Here is a 25,234-nt window from a genome sequence, read left to right as displayed (position 1 = left end):
GTTCCATGCTGCCAATCTCGGGACAAGTAGTGACTTCTCCCATGTCTGTCTCAATAACAGACTTGGTTTATATTAAGCATGTTTGTGTAGTGCAACTTATTTTCTTGAAATTTTTGCTTTTTTGGGGGGGGCTCTTCCTTCTGTGATATCAAGGCTCCCATTTGCATGTGTTGTTTTTTTTTAATGTGTTTTGAATAGAAGTTCTGTTGCCCAACTTATAGCCCCTCTGATGCCCTATAATGCACTTATGTGTACAGTTATCCTGAAAATACTGTGACGTTTATTAATGTTTTAGTTTTCTCATTGCCGCTATGTAGATTTGAAATGTGTCACAGTAAATCTTCTAAAAATCCATGTTATGTATGTTTAGAGTTTTAGAGTTCAAAAGCACGGCTTCTGAGAGAGAAATGAACTTTCAGCCCTTCTCCCTGTGACAGATTCCAGAGCATTGCTACCTTCAGGCATGTTTGGTCATCATTTTGTCTTGGTGACCCCTCCTAACCTGTGCCGGTCAGCAGGCTAGCACTGATGTCAGTATTGTTTACTTGGGTGAGACTGATGGCATCCAGGTGGATTTTTCAGTAGAGTGTATGTGTATGTATATGTGTGTGTGTGTGTATATATATATATATATATATATATATATATATATATATATATATATATATATATATATATATATATATATATACACACACACATATACATACACACACACACACATATACATACACATACACTCTACTGAAAAATCCATCTGGATGCCATCAGTCTGCATGTCAAAGCAGCTCCTGATTGGATAAGGCCCAACTTAGAGCAGGAAGAGGCGGTCGGAGCATACCGCGAGTGATTTCCTGCACTCGCGGCGCTCCGGTTGCTCTCTCCTGCCTCTCTCGCTGCCCCTCTCCTTGTTGGCGGTTCGTGGTCGGAAAATACCATGAATGACCGGGACCGCAAACTGCTGACCGCGAACGACCATGGGAACATTGTATTTATAAATCTATTTCTCAGCCTCTTCTGAGCTAAGTACCACAGATCTCAATATATCAGCTACAGTGAGCTTTCTATTTCCCAGCTATTCTGGTTATGTCAAGACACCAGTTCATCAGTTAAGTACAATCTTCCTAATTCTGTTGTTCGTATGTGCAGAATCAACCTCAGGCCAACCTAAAAGCTGGAAACCTGGCCAGCAGTATTCTGTAATGTCAAAACAGGCGCATGAATGTACATTATATTGCATACGTGGATGCACCCTAAAAGTGGGTATGCACTGGGAGGACCATCATCCAAATGTGCAGGACTTATTCTGTGCAGATTTGAAATTTGATAAATGCATCAATAATATTATACCCTCAACACTGCAAGTTTAGTCATTCCTGGCTATTCTGCATGCCTACTTGTGCTTCGTATATCATACCTACTAAATTCTACACATTTACACGACAGTCAGGCTCACAGGCGTGGTAATGTTAGAGCAAATAGCCTGTAGCTATGCCAAATGATGTAAATGCACGGATCTCTTTAATGCCAATCAAGGATCCTGCAACTTATGGCTTTCTACAGCTGCACTGCTAATCATGTTGTGCATTGGGGTTGGTGTCCATCTGCCACTGGGGTAGGCTAAGCCTGCTTAAAAGCTGAAGGAGGGGCAGCCTGAAAATCACATTGCAGAACATATGTGCATTGTGTAAAGAATCTCATCCCATGGCTGCTTTGGGAAGCCTGCAGGTAGAACAGCTAACACATGGAAAGGGGGGTGGGGGGTGGTCAGAAAGAGGCCAGACCCATGTGTGAAGGGGAAGGGGTGTCGGGTCAGGAGCAGGATGGAAGGTCTGCACGTGTGTGCAAATTGTATACTGTGCTATTACGCAGAATTCCACCAGGAGTAAGATATTATGATATGCCACCAATTTTTATATGGAACGATTCCTGAATTTTTTAAGGGCTTAATGTCAGAGTACCAACCGTCTACAGCAGTGGTTCCCAAACCTGTCCTGGGGGACCCCCAGCCAGTCAGGTTTTCAAGATATCCCTAATGAATATGCATGAGAGAGATTTGCATACCTGTCACTTCCATTATATGCAAATCTCTCTCATGCATATTCATTAGGGATATCTTGAAAACCTGACTGGCTGGGGGTCCCCCAGGACAGGTTTGGGAACCACTGGTCTACATCTTTGCGCTCTGAAAGTTCAACATTGCTGAAAACGAAGGCTAGCCCAAAGTATGTGGAGACAGAGGCCATGACTTTTATATGCACAGGGGTTAAGTTGTGGAATGACCTGGTTGGTCAAATTTGAAAATGTAGAGATCGGAGCTCATTTAGGAAAATGCTGAAAACACAATTATATGTAGACGCATTTCTTTGAGAAGTTGATCCTATGTAAGGACTGAATCTGTTTGTCTTGTTTTAACCGGGTTTTGAATTGTACAATATTTTATGTATTTAACCATTTTGTAAACCGCTTTTGGAATAAAATGGTACATAAATTTTAAAAATAAATAATAAAAAAATAAATATTCAGGGTTCCTATGGTGGAAATACCTGGCCCTTCAGTTTCTCAGTCTGTATTGAAAGAATAGAGGAAGAATCCCTATTACTACTACCACTACCAATCATTTCTATAGTGATACTGTAGAGGAAGGCTACGAAAATGGTTGTTGGTCTTTGTCATAAGGCATATGAGGACAGACTTAAGGATCTCATTATGCATACTTTTGAGGAATGGTGGGACCCTCCTGCCAATTTTTTCTCATGGGGGGGGGGAATTCCCGGTGCCATGTTCATTGGGGGTCGTTGGGGAGGGCCGTCATTGGCAGTGGGGGACTTTTTTCTTTTCTTTTTTTTTAATGGGACAGATATTTTGTGAGTGTAACACGCAAAATATCTGTGCCATTGAAAAAAAAAATGAAAACAACCAGGCAGACCTGTGGGTAACACAGTTACCAAAAGGTCTAGACCAGTCATTTTTTTTCCGATAGCTAAAACCCTTGTTTTGTTTTTTTGCATAGCCATGAGATGTTAGTGCATCAATCGCTTGACTACTTTGCATGGGGTTTTAGATAATTTGCATGTCTGGATCAGAAAATGGGCGATCGATGGGAAAAACACACGGTGAGCCGTTTTGTGCCTTGGATCGGAACAGGTATAGCAACGATCGCTGACTTTAGTGCATCTAGCCCTTTGTCACTAAAATTAGGGACCCCTTTATAGGATTGTCCTCTTATACTCATTCAGTCTTCTCTATACCATTCTCCCATGGGGAGTTCAGAACGGTTTATATGAATTTAATCATGTATTCAAGCATTTTTCCCTCTCTGTCCTGGCAGGCTCACAGTCTATCTGATGAGGGTAATTCTATGAGAGGGTACACAGTATGGGGTGCTGCTTGTAATTCCAATTTTAAGCCTCTTCTACAAAGAACACGCGGCACCTGTTTTTCTCTTCCCTGAATTCCATCCTTTTTACAAAGGTAGTAGCCAAAAAAATAAAAAAAATATGGCACCATTTAGATCTGACAGCAGAATAAAATAAACCACCACCATTTTGAGCCTGTTCTGCAAAAATATTTGTATTTTAATATTATTCCTTTAATTACACCATTGTGTTACCCAGCAACTCTATCAAAATGTATTTTTAAAAAATTTTCAGTTATTTATATACTGCCTATTAATTGTCTAAACGGTTTACATTCAGGCACTTAAGTCATTTGTCTCTATCTGTCCCGGTGGACTCACTAGCTATATCTAATGTACCTGGGGAAATGGGGGGATTAAGTGACTTGCCCAGGGTCACAAGGAGCAGTGTGGGTTTGAGCCCATAACCTCAGGGTGCTGAGGCTGTAGCTCTCACCACCAGGCCACTCCTTCCTGTTTTCCCTTTTCTGAAGATACTGTAAGGTCCCATTCAGATAAGAAAATTCCAAGATACACCTAAATGCCGGCTGCTCAGTCATATTGCACCTAGGGGTTGGAATTTTACTTCTAGGAACTAGACCTGCAAATGGATGTTGTTTTTCATTCTTATTAATTTTGCTGACTTCACCTTCTGGTCTGAATGAGATCCAGTAATTGATCTTGTTTCTGACATCTTTTCTGTTACTACGAAGCTGATGTACTAACCCATGAGACTCCCTATGGGTTAGTGGCCTCATTCACATCAAAATTTAGCTACCGGCGCACATGAACTGCTTAGGAAAATTTTGCATGAACTTGAGTTCCATGGCTTGCTTATCCATCAGGGAGGTGGTTGCCTAGGGGCAATAGTTTGTTGGATGGGGAGGGGGGTATCAATGGTAAAGAAGAGTTGTGGTTAGGACTTGTTTTGCTTGCAGGGAGGATAGACAATAATCAAATTATCCTTTATCCTGGGTAAATTTTGGAAATGGCTCTTATCATTCTGTATATGTTGTCTAAATCAAGCATGGTTGAAGTGGAATATTAAAAACTTGATGACAATTTCTGCATTTTTACAAGTTTATTCTTGGAGATTATGATTCTTAGATAAATTCTCAAGGTGGGTGGGGGGAGCTAGAGGCTGAAAGTTAATTGAGTGGAGGAAAGCTGAAAGTCTGCCTAGGTCACCTAATGCCAAAGCACCAATCCTGGCAACAACAATAACAAAAAGATAACACCGCCTTTTTGGAAATGCAAGTTTTGCCTTTCTTGGGGGGTTTTTTGTAGAAAGAAATGGCATGCAGTTTTTTTTGTGTGTGTGCGCCCATTTCACAAGATACGGTGTATTTATTCTTTTTCATAATTTTGCATTGTAGCAACCCTTTAATAATTGAAATAAGCTATCACAAACAGTGCATGTGCGGGCTAACCTGGAGCTTTCTGCAGAATGCCCTTTTAAACTGCGGTAAAAGTACCTTGTAGTCAGGTGGTTTAGTTTATTAGTTCAAGAACATTTTCAGGTGCATTTCAACGCAGATAGCTGAATTTACAAATGTGGTAAATAGAGACGAATGGTATAATTTTATTATTTTAACTGTGTAAGCAGTTGCTACAATTAGAGGGGACTGCAGTGTACAGCTCCTCCACAAACCCATTATTTGCAATGCTGCCTACTTACTACTGATGTAATTCTGAATGTTTATTTATGCTAAACTATTGCATTTAAACTTATGTTTACCTAAGCGCACTGGTACATTTATTCTAATTGTTGTTAGCCAGTCATGATGTAATATATAATTGGTACGTAAAACCAGCAACACTTTTTCTTGAACTGCTAAATGGCATGGCGGTAGTGAACGGTTCACTATCATTTTCAGACTGTGAACTTGCAAGATACAGTAGTTATTATGGTCATCTTGTACAGCAAAAATCTTTAGAAACTATACCCAGATCTCCCCCTTTCCTTGTAGTCATAAGGAGACCACATTTGATATTTGTTAGCAGCTGTGCCTCCTTCTAAGCAAATTTTCACTGGCAGCAGTGATCACACTGTTTAAATGCTGGCTGCAGCATTTTTAAAAAAATACTTGGGTGCATTACTGATAGGCAACAGCACGTAGAATGCAGTCATAAGAACATAAGAATTGCCGCTGCTGGGTCAGACCAGCAGTCCGCTCACGCGGTGGCCCCCATGTCAAAGACCAGTGCTCTAAAATGAGCCCAGCCTCACCTGTGTACATCCCAGTTTAGCAGGAACTTGTCCAACTTAGTCTTGAAACCCTGGAGGATGTTTTTCCCTACCACAGACTCCGGAAGAGCGTTCCAGCTCTCCACCACTCTCTGGATGAAGAAGAACTTCCTTACGTTTGTACCGAATCTATCCCCTTTCAACTTTAGAGAGTGCCCTCTCGTTCTCCCGACCTTGGAGAGTGTGAACAGTCTGTCTTTATCTACTAAGTCTATTCCCTTCAGTATGTTGCTTAACAGCTTGCAACCCCGGTAAATGGCGTGCGCACGTGGGAAGAGGAGCACGTGGAGAGCCAGGCGAATGCTGCTAGCTTGAGGGTGGAGAGCACTTATAACCGGGATTTACTGATGTTTGCCAGTTTGATGTGACATTTATTGAAGACTGGACTCCTGAGGAAGTCATTTTATGCTGAAACGCAGACCGTGTTGGGTCCTTTACACGACCCGTTGGCTTTACTTGGGTTGAAATCGTGTCATTATTGACTACTGCAATCAAGATTTTTACCAATAAAGGTCGTCTGGATACAGAGTGCCGCTAATCCCACCTTTTTTTGCTTGTTACGGAGTACCTCTGCCCTCCCCCCCCCCCTTTTCCTGTTAATGCTATACATAAAATTATGCAGCAATGTTCAGCCATTGTTCCCCTAATTCTATAAATGTGGGCACATAATTTTGCGAATTGACTTGTTTTGTGCGGATGCATTTTGCTCTCCTGTCATGTAGTGTAGCTCTTTTTTAATTTCCTTGTTTAGATTGTACACTGACTGGTTCTGCTCGTCAATAAGGGGGAGGGTATAGAAAGTTGAAATAAACTATAAAATTGCACGTGCAAACCATAGAGTAGTGCCTAACTTCATTGTTTAGGTGGATGCTAATTGGCTTTAACTGTCATTGATGACATTAAGGTCTGGATTCTGTAAATGGTGCCGTTATCAGCAGCCGCCTTAAAAATGGCTACTGTTTGCGTGTCAGTCATACAACGGCACCATTTACAGAACTGCAGCTACATGAAAGGTAGGTGCTGGAAATATAGTCCAGGGTTTTCAAGGCCTACATCTCCAGTGCCTACCTTTCACAAGAACTGCATCCACATTAGGCATTATAAGGCGCTTCCATTATTTTAATGGCATTCTAATTGGCGCACCAGTTAAAACAATTAAACCCAATTAAGTTAGGTAGCAGTAATTTGCAGGTAAGTGCTAAGTCTATAGAATAGCACCCAAATGCAATTATTTCACAAATTCTATAGTGCACTCGCACAACAGATTCACAAACTGCTACTGGCAGTTCCAGACCTGCCAGAAAATTTAACCTGGTAATAGGTGGTGGGTTTCCTTCTAAGCATTACAAGGAGGGCTCATTTTACTACTAATGAGCTCTGTGCATTACATTTCCATAGGGTTCTCAGCGGCTGCTACCGTGATTGGTTAAAGTCCCCGAGAACTCGTCTGAGCATCGGCGGCTGATCTGTCTTGCAAGTAAGACTGACAACAACCAGTGATGTCAGAGAGGGCGGGCTAGCAGCTGCAGGTATATGGGAAGGTCCTGCAGCTGGTTTGTTTTGGTTTGTCACTGCTGCTGCTTCTGTTTCAGGAAAACAGCAGCAGTGGCACAAGATGGAAGAGTGGTACCAGAGGGGTACTGGTCCTGATTTCACCAGCTACGCAGCCTCCTGCTAAAAGGTGTGCAGTCGCGCAGTTTAGAGGGAACATTGCTCCAGTGGCCTGCAAAGACTTGAATGCTCAGTGTTGATTAGATATGACATTGAATATCTGGATCTAATTCAGCCCGCAGCTGCCAGCATTTAAAAATGTGCCCCATAAGATTTTACATACCCCTTTATTATTTAAGCTGGTAAAACTTTACTTTTGTATACACCAGTGGCTGCCATTTGTATATAATGGAGGTGATGACAGGCATGATATTTATTAATAAATTAAGCATTGGTAAGTTTTAAAAGTACTGTAATGAAATGAACTGTGGGAGATAAGATTAAAATTGAATTGATTCAGATAATACTTGTTTGTATTAAATATTTAATAGCTGGTTTTAAGAATTTGAGTTATCCAATAGGCAACTATTTAACTAACTGGGGGAAAAAACCCCAAGCTTAGGCTTTAGTTTATGCATATTGATTAGGTATAAAAAGGATGGAAGGCGGAGGGGAGTGACGTCATCTTGCCGAATGGCAGTGTGAAGCAGAAGCTCCGTCGGGCTTTTGCGACTTTTGTGCTTGGCGCTTCCACAGTGCGTTTCTTTAGCCACAAACCACGACGGCCCGGACCCCCTCTTTCATGGCGACCCGAAAGCGCCTAGATAAATTTAAATTCTTTGGCGATCCGCCGGAGAAATCGGGATCGGAGGCAGCAGGCAGCGTGGGGGAGAAAAAAAAAATGGTGGCCGGACCGGCGACTCAATCGGAGTCGGAGGACGAGGGGATCCCCGATCAGCGGGGGGAAGTTGGTGATGCGCCCCAGAAGTCCATCACGGACTGGTTCAAAGAGCTGAAGGCGGAAATTGTTGGGGTGCGAGGGGACGTGCGGGCGGCGATTGCGGAGCTGCGGTCAGAGGTTGGTGAGCTGGGAGCCCGAGTATCAGCATCGGAGGACCACGTGGCTACCCTCAACACGGTGGTGACCTCTAATTCTGAGACCTCGGCCCGCTTGTCATCTGAACTCCGGGACCTCCAAACCCAAGTTGAGGACCTTGAGAATCGGTCTAGGCGCTGCAACCTGCGCTTTAAAGGCATCCCTGAAACAGAGGAGTACAGGGACTGCAAGGCAGTGGTACGGGACTTTTGTGAGCATTTGTTGAGAGCTGATGGAGCGGACCTGCCTGATACTATAGTGCTGGTGCGTGCACACCGCAGTCTGGGAGCTGCACGTGCCCAGAGCACCCGTGATATCATTGCTTGCTTTGGGGAGTTTACGGTGAAGGAGCGGATCTTATTGGCGGGTCGACGACAAGCTACATTCCGGTGGAAGGATTTGGCGGTGGGAGTATTCCAGGATCTGGCGTGGTCTACCTTGCAGAAACGCAGAGCGTTTAAAGATGTCACCTACGCCTTACGCTCTGGGGGCCATAAATACCGTTGGCTTTTTCCCTTTGGGATGTGGTTGACCGTTAATGGGACATCTCGGAGGGTGAGCACAGTGTCGGAGGCCTGGGCGGAGATGCGAGCCCTGGGCTGTGGGACCGAACGGGAGGAAGAACGGCCTCCAGCTGTGGCATCCACATCAGCGCAGAGTGCAACTTGGACTACAGCATTGCGCTCTGGCAAGAAATCAGCAAAACCCCACACCTGATTGGGGTTCGGATACTGTACTACTTTTATGGAGCCGGATTTGATCTTTTGGCTGCGGGGGAGCCTCTATGAGTAGGCTTGGCTGTGCTGGGGACTCTGGTGGATACTGGCATCCCCAAAGATGTGTGACTTTCTTTAACATCCAGTTCTTTATTACAAGATGTGATGTTGGGTTGTATTGTTACTTGCTTGTTTGGCTTTAAGGGGCAAGGGGAGTTTTTTGCTGGTCTGAATGGGGTTTGGGAGTTGGTGAAATGCTTGAGGGTTGAGTGCAGGTGGGGGGAGAAAGAGTGGCACGTTGAGTAAGTGTGTGGATCTGCACTTTGGTTGTTTCAATGTTTTAGAGAGGGGTTATAAATGCCTTTGGGAGAGGATTGCACTTTCTGTAAGCTGGCGAATCCTACTGTACAGGGTTCGATGCAGCGTAGGGGTGGGGGGAGGGGGGATTGGGGGGGTTAGGGGAGGGGAGGGGAGGGCAAGGGCAGATGAGAAGCTTCTTACTGTAGGTTCGTGGAATGTTAATGGACTTAATAGTCCAGGTAAGCGTAGTATTGTGTATAAGGAATTGGCACGCATGCAATGGGATGTTTGTATACTTCAGGAAACACATTTGAGGCCACGTGATGTGGCGGTTTTACGCTCCAACACTTATGACCAGATCTGGACACACCAGGGGTTGACACCAGGGAAGAAGGTGGGGGGCTTGGCCATATTGATACGAAAGGGACTAGGGCTAGTAGTTGATCAAGTTTATCGTGATGGTGCGGGGCGATGTTTGGCTCTTGTGGCTACTATACAGGGCCGTACCATCACCCTTATCAATTTGTATGGCCCCAATACAGGACAAGCCAGTTATTTTGGGTCTATTAAAGAAGACCTGGTTGGTTTTGTGCAGGGGTCAGTGTATCTTGGTGGGGATTTTAATGTTACACCTGATGTTATTTTGGATCACTCTGTGGGTGGGACTCGGTCACCGTCTAAGGCTGCTAGACGGGCTTTACTGTCTTTATTTTCTTCTCTGGGCTTGGTAGACTGCTGGAGGTTGTTGCACCCCACGCAGCGTACCTGCACTCACTATTCACATGCACATAGATCGTATGCACGTATAGATGGGCTGTGGGTCCATCGTAATTTGTGGGAAGGGATTCGCCGGGCGGAAATTGGAGATATTCAAGTCTCTGATCACGCGCCGGTGTGGGTAACTTGTGCGGGTTATTGGGCCGGGGAGGGCCGCCGTTTTTGGAGACTTAACGAGTCTTTATTGAAGGATCCTGTTGTGGTTCGGGAGGTGAATGAGACAGTAGATCAGTACCTCCAGAATAATGATAATGATACGGTCAGTGACGCGATTTTATGGGATGCCCTGAAGGTGGTAGTTCGGGGTATTTTTATAAAATGGGGTGCTCGTTATAAGCGTCGGCGGGCTCAGCGCTCATTGGCGCTTCATGAACGATTGGAGCGGTTAGGGAGGCTGCATCAGAGACACCAGGACCCCTTAGTATATGAGCAACTTGTTAAGGTACGGGCGGAGCTTTCTTTACTACAGACGGAGGAGTATGAGTTTTTGAGGATCCGCTTGAGGCAAACGGTTTATGAGTATAATAATACACCTGGGTCTCGTCTGGCTAGGTTAATTAAACTGAGACAGGCGAGAGCGGCAATCACGACAATACGAGATGCGGGGGGGATGATGCATCGTACTGATTCAGCTATTAGGTCGGTTTTCCTTAAATTTTATTCTGATTTGTATGGGACTTCGCAGGGTAGAGATCCCATGGCTACTGAGGGGTACCTCTCGCAGTTGCGGCTTCCTCGACTTTCCGACGAGGATAGGGAGTTGCTTAATGAGCCTATTGAGTTAGGAGAAGTCATGGGAGTCATTGCTAATTTGAAGTTGGGGAAATCGCCCGGCCTGGATGGGTATACTAATCAGTTTTATAAACTATTTCGCGAGGTTCTTGCTCCGTTGTTGGTTCGAGTTGCAAATGGGGTGCGGGAAGGTTCCCCGTTGCCCTCCACTATGGGGGAGGCCGGGATTTCGATCTTGCTTAAGCCTAACAGAGATCCGCTGGGGTGTGGGTCATATCGGCCGATTTCGTTGCTGAATACTGATGCAAAAATTCTAGCTAAAGTTTTAGCTCTTCGTCTGGGTCGGGTACTGCCTTCTTTGGTGCATTTGGATCAATCTGGTTTTGTTCAAAAACGACAAGTATGTGATAATATTAGACGCACGTTACACCTTATGTGGGCTGCACAGAGGACATCTGATAAAGTTGCCTTATTGGCGATTGATGCCGAGAAGGCTTTTGATCAGGTTGATTGGGAATTTTTATGGCAGGTGATGACACGGATGGGGTTGGGAGCTTTCTTTTTGACCTGGGTGCAGGCCTTTTATGCTGCTCCAAGAGCCACAGTGTGTATTAATGGGGTTTATAGTGATTTTTTTTTCCATAGGGAGAGGCACCCGACAAGGTTGCCCTTTGTCTCCTCTGTTGTTTGCTCTCTCTATGGAACCTTTGGCCACTCTTATTCGGGAACATGGTGACTTATTGGGGGTGACGGTGGGGGATATTGAACATCGGTTGGCACTCTTTGCTGATGATGTGTTATTGTATGTTCGGGATCCGGAGGACTCGCTACCGATTTTAGTTGATCTTTTTTTGGAGTACGGGCAGGTTTCGGGATTTAAGGTAAATATGGATAAATCTGAATTGTTGAGTGTAACCTTAGGGGTGGAGGATCAACGTCGGTTAGCTGATCGGTTTCCTTTTCGCTGGGCGCCTGGGGTTATTCGCTATCTGGGGATCCGTATACATACTGATTTATCCCAATTGTATACAGCTAACTATGCAAGGATTATTCACCAAATCCGAACTGATATTCAACGCTGGAATGGGTTTTGGTTGTCTTGGTGGGGTCGCATTGCAGTTTTAAAAATGAATGTCTTACCCCGTTTGCTCTTTCTCTTTCAAACACTGCCGGTTGCAGTCCCATATTTAGTGCTGAAACAGTTACATGGTTTGTTTTTTCGTTTTATTTGGCAGGGGAAACCTCCTCGTATTTCTAGAGCTGCTTTGTGGGCGGCCAGGGATAGAGGGGGGCGTGCGGTGCCAAATTTGTTGTGGTACTACCCGGCTGCTCAGCTGCGCCTCTTATTAGATTGGGAGATCGCTGATTTTAAGTTGGCGGTGCGCCTGGAACAGCATTTTGTGGGACGCCCCTGTTTGAAACATTGGCTTTGGTCCTCCTCGATGGGTATTAGGAAATTGGCTGTTCCAGGGAACCCGTTTTTGGAACATCTTTTGAAAATGTGGTGTGTTACTAGAAGGCGCTGGGGGGCTGGGGTAGTCCCATCGATTCTTGGTGCGATGCGGGAGGAGCCAATGTTCCCGGCCGGTGGGGAAAGCTCTGTTTTTGTGCGGTGGGCACGATTGGGGTTATATACCTTTCGCGATGTGCTTCAGAAGGGGGTCCTGGTGTCTTTTGAAACCTTCCGGATTAGTGCTGCCTTGCCCGAGGGAGATTTTTTGGCCTATTCTCAGATACGCCATTTTCTTAATTCTCAGAAGTGGGATAGGGGGCCCATTCCATCTCTCGACCCTTTTGCTCACATGTGGGTCACTCTTAGGAACATGCCTAAACCCATCTCTGTTCTTTACCAATATCTACGGGGCTCCTTTTCTTTTCCGGCTCTCTATCAGCGGGCTTGGGAGGTGGACTTGCACTGTACTTTTTCTGATGTGGAGTGGTCTAGAATTCACCTGGAAGTGGGCAAGGCCTCCTCTTGTGCACTTATTAAGGAAAATGCCTATAAAGTAGTCCTCCGCTGGTACTATACGCCTGCCCGTCTCCAGCGCATGTTTCCCACTGTTTCTGCATTGTGTTGGAGATGTGGGCTGGATAAGGGGACCTTTTTGCATATATGGTGGGACTGTCCAGTTTTGAAGCCCTTTTGGAGGAAAGTAGTGGAATGTTTATCACACTTGTTACAGATTTTATTGCCTTTTTCTCCTCAGGGATGTTTATTAGGCCTTTACAATGTTAGTCCATATTCCTGGCAAACCAAGCTCCGGCGCTGGGGTTTGGCGGCCGCTAAATGCTTGATTGCAGCTCATTGGAAACAGGGCCTGGCACCTACTCATTTGGATTGGACTTTAAAACTTCAGTTTATTTCTCAAATGGAACTGTCTATTGCAAAACGTCATGGGTACTTTTACACTTACACCCGGACTTGGATACGAATATTAGAAAAAATCGAATCTTTACATTGAGCTTCTTTCTGGGGGGGGGGGATTGTGCTTGAGGGGGACGTACCTGAAGAAACAACAGGGGGTCCCTACTGAAGGGTGCTGATGCTGGAGGGGTGGGGGGGGGGTAATGTGGAGTTCTGGTTACTGATAAATGTTGGGGGCTTGTTACTACTGTTGGGAGCTATTTTTGATATTTGTACTGATGGAGGAGCATTCTGTGTATTGGTGTGTTTATTAGGTGCTTACCTCACATTTGTTGTCCCTGACATTTATATTCTGGTTTGTATATTTTCACACTACAAAACTTTTAATAAACATTTATTGATTTAAAAAAAAAAAGGATGGAAGGCTACTAAAATGGTGTGTGGTCTTCGTGATAAGGCGTATGGGGACAGACTTAAAGATCTCAATCTGTATACTTTGGAGGAAAGGCGGGAGAGGGGAGATGTGATAGAGATGTTTAAATACCTACGTAATATAAATGTGCACGAGTCGAGTCTCTTTCATTTGAAAGGAAACTCTGCAGTGAGAGGGCATAGGATGAAGTTAAGAGGTGACAGGCTCTGGAGGAATCTGAGGAAATACTTTTTCATAGAAAGGGTGCTAGATGCGTGGAATAGTCTCCCAGAAGAGGTGGTGGAGACATAGGCCGTGTCTGAATTCAAGAGGGCCTGGGATAGGCATGTGGGATCTCTCGGAGAGAGAAAGAGGTAATGGTTATTGCAGATGGGCAGACTAGATGGGCAATTTGGCCTTTATCTGCCGCCATGTTTCTATGATATCCTGAAATCACAAATAGCTGGTGTCTTCCAAGACCCAGGACAGGTTTGAAAAGCCACTGCTATACACAACAATAAACTAAGGTTTTCATATATATATATATAGCAAATCATTTTTTTTCTGCTCCAAAATGAATGGAGAAACTCTTCATGAAATGTTTGGGGCTCGGAAAATAAATGTAAACCTCTCTGTTTATTCTAGTCCTCTAAATTTCCCCTTCATCTTTCCCTCCACTGGAGTTCCTTTCCACCCTAATTCTTGTTAACCGTGTCGAGCTCTGCGAATGTAGAGATGATGCGGTATACAAACCTAAGGTGTAGTTTAGTTTAGTTTAGATGTAGTATAGTTGCAGTCTGATATCAGGGCTGTGCTTACTAGCCTGTCATCATTTTAATGTGTCCCGAATTCTCGTTTGCTTCTTTGAATCGTTAGTCTGATATGAGAGACTGGCTGTTAGGAATGCTGCTCCAGTGTTTAGAGAGAGCTATTGCCTTATAGGCTGCTTTAATTGGATACCCCAGAAGGGATCACCAAGCATATTTCTCTCTCTCTCTCTCGACTGAAATTTGCTTTACTGGTATTTTTATAAAGCGTTAGTGTTAGATTTTTTTGTTGTTCTTAATTACTAAACTCCTGGTGACAGACACAACTTGCCTGTATGAACTTGTTTTGTAATTTGTGGATTAAATGCCGCACCTCTGGGGAACAACAACAGCAAAGCTGTCTCCTTGTAGAAAGCAGAGTTTTTAGGCTGGAGTCAGAAGTTGACAAAGTAGCCTGTTTGCAGTTACAAGGTACTGAAGCGATTCCACTTCCATTCTAGGGCTTCAGTTTTCATTGAAAATGTTCCACTAAGTTGTGGTGCCCTGTAAATATTAAACTTCTGAGGGGGGAGGGGAGGAGAGAACAGAATGAGAACAGGGTATTTGAGGTAACTCACAGGACGTAGCTGCTCTCGCGATAACTCCCATGCAGTGTTCGACAGCAGAAAGCTTAAAGGCAGGTTGAGTGATGGGAGCAAAGAAGTAAGCTATTACCACTTTGCAGAGAATCCCAGCACTTGGGTCCTTGAGTGCCTCACCCCCTCCGCCTCCCCTCCCCCCATAAAATATTACTGCCATGAAGGGACACGGACGGCAGACTGCTCCAATGATGCCATCCAGCAGCAATGGTCGCTGTCAGGTGACATCAAAGTGACCCAGGCAGAACCATTTTTAGGGGAGGGGTTGTTACAGCAAACCCCCCCCCCCCAAATTCTCCATTTTATCTGGGTTTTCTGATTGTAGCTGAAGATCGGAAAATGTATTTACACTATAGTATGGAGACAGAAGAAGGCTGGACTCGTTTAGAGCACTGGTCTTTGACCTAGGGGCCGCAGCGTGAGTGTACTGTTGGGCAGGATGGACCACTGGTCTGACTAAGCAGCGCCAATTCTAGAAAAAAAAAAATAATAATAATGTTTGCCATTCTTTCTTCTACCATACAATGTCTGAGAGTGTGGCACAGAGTTAGAGCTATACCTTCCTCACCCTGAGGTTGGGAGTTCAAACCCACACTACTGCTTGTGACCCTGGGTAAGTCACTTGGTCCCCCCATTTCCCCAGGTATATTAGATCAGTGTTCTTCAACCACCGGTCCACAGAAATTTCCTGCCGGTCCACAGGGCCAGCATGTGTATTAGGCCCAAAACAGCCGGTCCACGGTGCGATCGATGCGGCGTTATCTTCAAGCCAGCTCCCTCTTCCTCACTGATTCAGTGCACAAAGCCATGGGCAGTGGCTCCTAAGCGCATCCTTCGCCTGAACCGCAAGTCTTCTCTCTGACGTTGCAACGTCAGAGGGAAGGCTTCCAGATGAGGCACGGGACGCGCAAGAAGCCGCTGCCCGCAGCTTTGTGCACTGCATCAGTGAGGAAGAGGGAGCCGGCCTGAAGATAATACCGGGGGCGGCATAAAATGGCCAGGCGGGAGCAGGCCAGAAGGTAAGGCATAGCATGGAGGGAGGGAGACAACAAAGGTAGGGGGGAAGGATTTTTGAATTATGTCAATTTTGAGAATTTACATCTGCTGTCAGTGTGCTTTGTGTAGTTTAATTTTGTAGTTAACCATTATGCAAATAAAATCTGGTAAATCTTTTGTTAAAATAAGATTTATTTTTTTATTATTCTTTATTAGTTTTCAAATTAAATACAAAGTGCAAAGAATATACAATCAATTAAACAGCACTTATATCCCAACAGATAATAATACAAAATACATTCCCCCCTCCCTCCCACCCTCCCTGGATGTGTGTAAAAAATCAATTAGGAATCAGTTTTAACAAATTCCGCTAATGGATCCCATGTTTCCTTAAATTTTTTATTATGTCCCAATTGTTCTGAATTCATTCTTTCAAATCTGTAATATTGACATAGTTTCCCACCAAAAGTTGAAGTTCAATCTATCCCATTTCTTCCAACTGCATAGCTACCCCCGCCATAATAATAAGTCTGTTTTTGTTTGTATCAACTGGACTCTTAGGTTGCAGTAAAGTCCCAAATAAAACAATGTCGTATGACAGTGGAATAGAAGCCTCCAATATCCTATTAATTTTACCCCAAATAGACTTCCAAAAGTTGAGTATCAAGGGACAATGAAACAACAAGTGGATGCTCCAACACACTCTGGAGATCCAAGATGGCCGCGAGCTTGTTTCGCTGAGTAGGACGCCCAGAGATTTTGCTTGCTTAATCGTTGGATTTTCAATTGGTAGTGAGGAGTGAGCTCTTCCTCTACCTGTAATGCCGAAGCAACGTGGCCGGAGCGTCGCTGCTGCCTCGCTGCGAACCGGTGGGGTCCCCGTCGGCACCATTGAAGAAATCCTGAGGCGCATGTAGAATGTTGCCGGAATGTCGGAGGGTGGCCTGCAGGAAAGAAATAAACTACAGCAAAATGATCATAAAACAAGAAATTAACCTATTTTTTGCACTATAAGACGCACCTGACCATAAGATGAACCCTAGATTTAGAGGAAAACAAGAAAAAAAAAACATTCTGAACCAAATTGTGTACTAATATATACCAGGCTCTGCACCCAGCCCCCTTCACTCCCTGCCAGGCTCTGCACCCAACCCTGGCAACCATTCCAGGGTTCCCCATCCTCCCCACACAACACAAGCACCGAAAGGGGAAGAGCAGGGCAGTTTCTTCAGGGAAAAAAATAGTTATTTTTCAAGAAAAATATTTCTTCCAAGACATTAATATCATTGAGTGGGTAGGTTGTATGTGTGAAAGGCATTTGTGTATAGAAGTGCCGTGTGCGGGATCATCGCGCGCCAGACGCCAGTGCGCCGACAATTCGGCGGAAGACAGAAGCGCATGGGGGTGTGGGGGCTGAAACTCCCCACATCATAGAGAAAACGGAACTTTTCCCGAAAAAAATCAGAAAAAGTTCCGTTTTCGCTATAATGGAGGTGTCCAACCCCCCTCCAACAGCAGCGCGAACACTAACCAATAAAGTGGGGGGTTGCCACTCCAAACCCCCCGTCGGAGCTCTTTAAAAATTACTTTTTCCACCGCGCGCTTCTGTCTTGCACCAAATTGTCGGCGCTGGATTGTCAGCATGCTGACGTCTTGCGCTCCACTGTCTATGAACCATAAGTTTATGCTTGTCCTTTGTTCCCACCACCTTGACAAAGATTGACGAAACGTGTCGGGAAGGGGAACCTATAAGGATGAAAAGATAAGTCATTTCGTTAAATTTACTTTAATGAATTTAATAAGTTCAAAATGAATAATTAAAGTAATGACTATTTGAACTGTGAAGGGAATTATGAAGAGTACCACAGCTACCAATTTCGTGTGAAATGGTGGATTCTGAACTCCCATAAAACGAATCACTGTTTGAGTGTTTACTGTTGGGAAGAATTTTCATGATAATAGTGTGGCAATAAAGTTTGGTAGAGAACTGATGGAAACCATTCAAAAAGCGGCGTGGTCCCAGGCAGGAGCGTGAAAAGCTCGCTCCTGCCGAATGATACACCATTGGACCACCAGGCTATAAGGGACATTTAAAAAGGTACAATGGGTGAGGGGGGGTAAAAAGGTACAGGGGGTCGTAAAAATTTGTATCCTCGCTGCATAAAACACACCGACAATTCCACCCACTTTTGGGTAGAAAAAAAGTGCATCTTATGGAGCAAAAAATATGGTAGTTTTATTTCAGTAGCACTACCTACCACAAAGACAATGTTACTATCAGAAAGAAGAAGCAGGTTAGAGGCCATTTCCTGTATGGAGATTGTTCTGTTGCCCTTGGGTGCTTTCTGTAAAAAGATTTGTGCATTCTTCAAAGATGATGATGCATTGTGACCTGTGGTTCTTAACAAAGTGTAATATATTATCTGCCTAATATGCCCTTGTGTCATGTTGTACATTTTGCAAGATTAAAGACAATGCAAATTGTGATAATTGAATACCGAAGCTGTCTTTGAACCTTGAACATTGAGGTCTCTGTAGTTCAGTACTGTCTGACCTTTTAATCATTCTTTTGAGGCTGTTTAAGCATTTTGTTTTGCTCCTTGTGACCCTGGGCAAGTCACTTAATCCCCCATAGCCCCAGGTATGTTAGATAGCTTGTGAGCCCACCGGGACAGATAGGGAAAATGCTTGAGTACCTGATTGTAAACCGCTTAGATAACCTTGAAAGGCGGTATATAAAATCCTAATAAAACTTGAAAAAAAACTTGAAACTTGATCAGACACATGGTTCAAACAGGAATGTTCCATTATCCAGGCTGGAGCAATTATGGACTTAGGTTGGACACTATGGCCCCAAGACATTGAATAGTACATGTTTCTTTGATATTGTGTTTTAATTCTCTTCTAGCCTATTCACGTGTCTGGTCCCACTGGACCAACTCCATCCTGTTTATATCTTTTTGAAGTCTCACCAGATTCTTATACAGGGGCATCAATACCTCCTTTTTCCTACTGACCCCTGTGCTCCCAAGCATCCTTCTAGCTTTCACCATCACCTTTTCAACCTGTTTGGCCATCTTAAGATCATCACATATTATCACACCCAAGTCTCACTCCTCTTTTGTGCTCAAAGGTTCTTCACCCCCTAACTGTTCCGATGGACATCTGTATTTAGACCTGGTACCTGTCATGCCCAGGTTACAGAAAGGTGCTCTGACCGAGCAATTCTCTACTGAATGGAGATAAAAGAAGTCATAGCTGCAGTGGAACATGAGTTTGCAACATCGGAATCTTGGCTCTGACATAAGATTTGCCTCTGCTGGGTCAGACAAGCGGTCCTCGTGCCCAGCAGTCCGCTCACACGGCAGCCCTTAAGTCAAAGACCAGTGCCCTATTTGAGCCTATGCTTACCTGCGTATGTTCTGTTCCAGTAGGAACTTGTCTAACCTTTTCTTGAATCCCTGAAGGGTGCTTTCCTCTATAACAGCCTCTGGAAGAGCATTCCAGATTTCTATCACTCTCTGGGTGAAGAAGAATTTCCTTACGTTTGTATTCCCTTCTAACTTAAGCGAGTGCCCTCTCATTCTCTTCACCTTGGAGAGGGTGAACAATCTCTCTTTCGCTACTAAGTCAATTTCCCTTCAGTATCTTAAATGTTTCGATTATGTCCCCTCTCAGTCTCCTCTTTTCAAGGGAGAAGAGGCCCAGTTTCTCTGGCCTCTCATTGTACGGCAACTCCTCCAGTTCCTTAACCATTTTTGTTGCTTTTCTCTGGACCGTTTCGAGTAGTACTATGTCCTTATTCATGTACAGCGACCAGTGTTGGACCCAGTATTCCAGATAGGAGTGTACTGTGGCCCAGTATAACGGCATGATAACCTTTTCAGATCTGTTCGTGATACCCTTAATCATTCCTAGCATTCTGTTTGCTTTTTATGCCGCCACGCATTGCACGGACGGTTTCATTGACTTGTCTACAAGTACTCCCAAGTCTCTTTCCTAGGGGCTCTCTCCGAGTATAGCACCGGACATCCTGTATTCATGCATATGATTTTTGTTACCAACATGCATCACCTTGCACTTATCCACGTTAAACCTCATTTGCCATTTCGCAGCCCATTCCTTGAGTGTGTTTATGTCTCATTGTAGGTCTTCGCAATCCTTCTGTGTCCTCACTACTCTGAATAACTTTGCATCGTCTGCAGATTTAATCACCTCACTCGTCGTGCCAATTTCTAAGTTGTTTATAAATATGTTGAAAAGCACAGGCCCGAGCACCGAACCCTGCAGCATTCCTCTCGTGACACTTTTCCAGTCCTAGTATTGTCCATTTACCCTCACTCTCTGTTTCCTATCCACCAACCAGTTTTTGATACACGTGAGTATATCACCCTCGATTCCATAGCTCCCGAATTTTTTAAATTAGACGTTCATACGGGACCTTGTCGAACGCCTTCTGAAAATCTAGATATACGATATTGACTGGGTTGCCCTTGTCTATCTGCCTATTTACTCTCTCAAAGAAATGCAGTAAGTTTGTCAAGCAAGATCTTCCTTGGCTGAAGCCGTACTAGCTGGTCCTCCGTCAAGGTGATCGATGATGCGGTCTTTTATCAGCGCCTCTACCATCTTTCCCGGTACCGAAGTCAGACTTACTGGTCTGTAGTTTCTCGGATCTCCCCTCGAACCTTTCTTGAAGATCGGCTTAACATTCGCCACTTTCCAGTCTTTCTGAATTTTTCCTTTGATTGAAAGATAGGCTATTAGTTGAAGAGGTTCGGCTATAACCCATCCGCTACTGCTATAACCATCAGGTAAATAATAAATAACCATGAGGAATGGTTCTGGCTGCTAAGCGTGATTCTATACACTGCACTTAACTTTTATAGAATTGCATTAAGCGCTATCCTTGTAGGCACTAATTTTTTAGGTATCGTACATAAAATATAGCCCTAAAGGAATAAAGTCTCAAAATAACCTAAAGTCCAGCAATTCTGGGTGCATTTCAATTATATCTCTTTTTTTATGTAACTCTTCTGCCATATGTTTGCAACCAACAGGTAGAAACAATTCACTCTCTTTATTTATTGAGATTTATTAACTGCTTTTATGAAGAGATTCACTCAAGTGAATTAAAGTCTGTCCTGGCTGTTCCAGGATAAGTACCTGTTTTGTTGGGGTTCTAAACCCAGCACGTGACATTTGTACACTTCCTCAGTTCATAAGTCTACAACTCACTTCAAAAGAAACATTAATCTTCAGCTTAAAAGGCTCAGGTAGCTTAAAACTCAGCCCTTTTCCAAACTCTTCCAAAAAAAAGAAAACAGTACCTTTTCTCTGAGCAGGGCTATCTCCTGGGTTTTAACTTTTGTGAATAAATTTCTGTATATCCTCTCCCATAGAAAAAGTTACTCTAGAAGAGTTGAGCTGGACCTGCCCTTTCAGGGCAAAAGGGGTTACTTCTTCCAACTTATATCATTTTATTTCTCTTCTCCAGATGATATATTGCTCCTGTTTTTACCAATCACAGAAAAAAAGCATAGTGTAGCCACCTGCATCAGTATATTCCATCCTGGGTCATCTTCTAAGTTCCAGGGCACCTCCTTTCATTGGTCTACCTGCATTTCCTCTGGTAGTGCAGGAAGCTGGCTAGGCAGCAAAGCTATTGGATCCATGGATGGCTACCTCTATCCCCTTCTAGGCTCTACCACATATTGCTGGTCATCCCAGAAAAATTAATTAGCCACATACCCTTTTTCAGGGGATTTGGTGGAACTGCTGAGTTGTCTGCTTTTCCCTATTGTTGGGGTTACCAGATTTTTTAAAGTAAAAAAAGAGGACATGTGGCCCCACCCCATTCAATACCAGTCATGCCGTGTGCTGTCCCCGTTCCGCCCCCCTGTCATGCTCCCACACAAACCTTCGTCAACTTCCTGAGTTCAGGGCCGCATCAGGAGGGTCTCCGAGCTTGTGCAAATGCAACACAATGACATCATGTGTATGCATGTGGCATCATCATGTTGGATTTGCGCATGCTCAGAGGCCCCCCCCCAGATGCTGCCCTGAAATCAGGCTTTCTAAAACTCAGACAAACTATCAGGTTTTGAAAATTCATCTGGGCACCTGAACAGTCCTCTAAAAAAGAAGAAATGTCCAGGTTTCCCCAGATATCTGGTAACCATACCATTGGTCTAAAGGCTACCCTACCTCTAATGATCATCTCCCATTACCTAGGGTTACCAGACATCCAGGAAAATCCAGACATGTTCTCTTTTAAGAAGACTGTCCAAATGGATTTTCAAAACCTGGCAGTTTAGGTTTTGGAAGGCCCCGAACTTGGAGCAGCATCTGGAGGATCTCCGAGCATGCACAGATGCAACATGATGATGCAACCCAGACTTGAGAGAGGAGAAGAGATGAGGTTTTTGTGGGGGCAGGCTGGAGTGGAATGGGGTGGGGCCACGTGTCCTCTTTTTTTTTTTTTCTTGAACAAATCTGGTAACTCTACCATTACCTAACCCTGTTCTAAAGGGATTCTTAATATCAATGGTTCAATCCCAATCCTCATCCCAGGGAAAACAGAATCTTCTTACCTTGGGAACTGACTCTCTCTGCTTTTTCCCTCTCGTATTTGGGCATCTTAGGTGGCTGTTAGGGATTGTGTCTTAAGACAAACTCTTCCTGATTAGGCTCATAGGAGACATGCCAGCCACAATATGTACTTTTCAACAATACTATTTGTTTGACCATGAACAGGCAGTAGTGGTTATCCTAAATCTTTACTGAAAAGAGTCAAGTTTCACAGAAAAGCATTAGCATGAGTGGTACCAAGTGCAGCAACCGAAAACAAAGTAGTTCAACAAAGAAGAATCTCCTGGATCTTCACTTGAGATCCATTGTTCAGTCCCATTTTTTTTTGGTTGATTGAGTGCAGCAAGCCAATGAGGTTATTTGGTGTTTATACATGGGGTTATGGTTTATTGAGCAACAATGATGGTCATCCATAATCTCCTTGCTCCCTCCCCCAATATTCAGCAGCGAGTATAGTGCACTGATGATGCTTAGATTTTATGAATGAGAGGCAACACATTGGTTTATAGTTATTTTTATTTGATATACTGCCTTTCCTCCAAGGATAACAAAGCGGTTTACAGTAAATAAAAACATATAGGAAATAAGAAAAGAATGCCAACATAACAGAAGAGGGAAACTAAGGAAGAGAACAAGCTTGAAATTAGAAGGATTGGGTGTGTGATCACAGCATGTTGCTTATCAGTTATTTGTGGAGAGGGGGAGGGGGTAGTAGGATTGTGCCCAGAGCTTGCATTTCATAAATGGAAGACCTATTGGCCTTTTCTCTTTGATAATATGTTAGCCATTCTGACCAGTGACATGACACTGATTGAATTTTAATGCTTATCCAGAGCTTAGAGTTGGTTGCATCTATTACAGTTCTTCTAATAAGTGTGGTTGATATGTGTGTTGTATGTAGTCTTTCAGTCATCAAGACAATTAGGGGTATAAAAAGTGTCCATCATTAAAACCTTCTCCACAGCGGGGCAGGGGGGGGCTTCTTCATAAGAGTTTTGGGGTATGGTTTGCCCACAGAGGAAAAAAGCAGTGTTTCTGTAGCTTTATGATGTGAAAAGGATTTTCCCCTGAATTCATCACATTATCCCTAATTCTATAAAAGACGCCTACAGCTCAGCGCCTAGATTGGTGCAGCCAGCCGATCTAGGAATCTAATAATTATTTAATTTGTTCAGTCGGCGCTGCTAATTGAACAGTGCCATAAAAAACAATTTAATAAAATTTTTAGGTAATAATAATAACAGTTTATATACCGCAGTACCGTGAAGTTCTATGCGGTTTACAAAAGATTCAAAGAAGGATACAAATTGATTGAACTTAAAAGAGGTGAAAGATAGTGGTTAATAGGTCAAGAGAACCGTTATTGAGGAGAAGGAGATGTACAGGTCAGCTGTCTAGATACTTCAGGAACAGATGTGTTTTTAGGCTCTTCCTGAATTCCTCATAAGTAGTGGGCGAAAGCAATTGTTCTAGATCTCTAACCCATAATGCTGCCTGATGTGAGAGAAGATGATCATGGTGTTTTTTCAGTTTACATCCTCTAACTGGGGGGGGGGACACGAAGTTCGAATGTGAGCTTCTCTTGTGTCTGTTGGCTGAGAAGGAGAAAAGGTCAGTTATGTATTTAGGGGCTAGTTCGTATAGTACTTTAAAGCAGAGGCAGGCGAACTTGAACTTTATGTGTGCTTCCATCGGTAGCCAGTGCAACTGTTGGTAGTAAGATGTCACGTGATCAAATTTCTTTAGCCCAAAGATTAGTCTGACCGCTGCATTTTGCATCAATTGTAAACGTCGCATATTCTTTTGGGAAATTGCTAAATAGGCGATGTTACGGTATTCAAGTTGACTTAGTACGAGGGATTGTACCAGGATTCTGAATGCTGACGTATGAAAATGTGATTTAATGGATCTAAGTTTCCAGAGAGTGGAAAAACCCTTTCTGATTAAGGAGTCCACCTGGTCTTTCATGGTTAGGCATTGATCCAGGGTTACACCTAGTATCTTCATGGTAGACTGAATAGGGTAACTAAGTTTATTGATGCATAGTGGTGTTTTGGTGTCAAGCGGATGCCTACCTGAAAAGTAGATGTGGTAAGGGGTAGAGTATGTGCATGGAATGAGTTAGGCGCTGATATTTTAGGCCATGAAAACCCTGGCCTAATATTCCAGAGCTTATGTTATAGCTAGGCGTGATTCTATAAATGGCGCTCAACTTTGCTTGACATTTTCCTAGGCACCTACAGGTTTATAGAATTAGGCCCATTGTGATAAAACTTTGACCTTGCTAACAAGCCCAATTGATAGGAGAACAGAAGGCAAACACTCTGCAAAGAACTCAGATAAGCAAATTGCACAATACATTTTACAGCAAAATCAAGATATTGCTGTCATAAAACAAATACTGTATTGGAATCTATTGTCATAGTCAGTGGCGTAGAGAGGGTAAGCAGCATCTGGGGTGGTGGTGGCCCTCGCTCGCCCCTTTCCCTGTACCTTTTTAACTTCAGGGCAAGCAGCCACCATCTTGCTGCTCGCATCGGCTTCGGCGCTCTCTCTGACGTCACTTCCTAGGCACGGGTCCCAGAAGTGATGTTGCAGAGAGCGCCAAAGCCGATGCAGTTTAAGTGGCCCTAGGCATTTCCCTAGAGCTGTGACAGATGTCTGAAATGTAGGCCATTAAAATGCTGGCCTACATTTCAAATAGACCG

At 43.9% G+C, this 25,234-nt stretch overlaps 1 protein-coding gene across 7 annotated transcripts in view; it reads left to right on the top strand.

The window, feature by feature from the left end:
* The window catches only part of BNC1 (basonuclin 1), a 100,049-nt gene that overhangs the window by 33,924 nt on the left and 40,891 nt on the right, over positions 1 to 25,234 (top strand). Inside the window, exon 1 of one of the 7 annotated variants that reach the window (XM_033920590.1) lies at positions 899 to 1,108. The exons of the other annotated variants lie outside the window; for them this stretch is intronic. The gene's annotated coding sequence lies outside the window, so the exon portion shown is untranslated. Of the gene's footprint in view, positions 1 to 898; positions 1,109 to 25,234 lie in introns of those variants that run through there. 7 annotated transcript variants of the gene reach the window in all.

This window comes from Geotrypetes seraphini, chromosome 14 (assembly GCF_902459505.1).
Source record: "Geotrypetes seraphini chromosome 14, aGeoSer1.1, whole genome shotgun sequence".
Taxonomy (NCBI): Eukaryota; Metazoa; Chordata; class Amphibia; order Gymnophiona; family Dermophiidae; genus Geotrypetes; species Geotrypetes seraphini.
The sequence above is the reverse complement of the archived record's forward strand: the minus strand, read 5'-3'. Positions and strand labels throughout refer to the sequence as shown.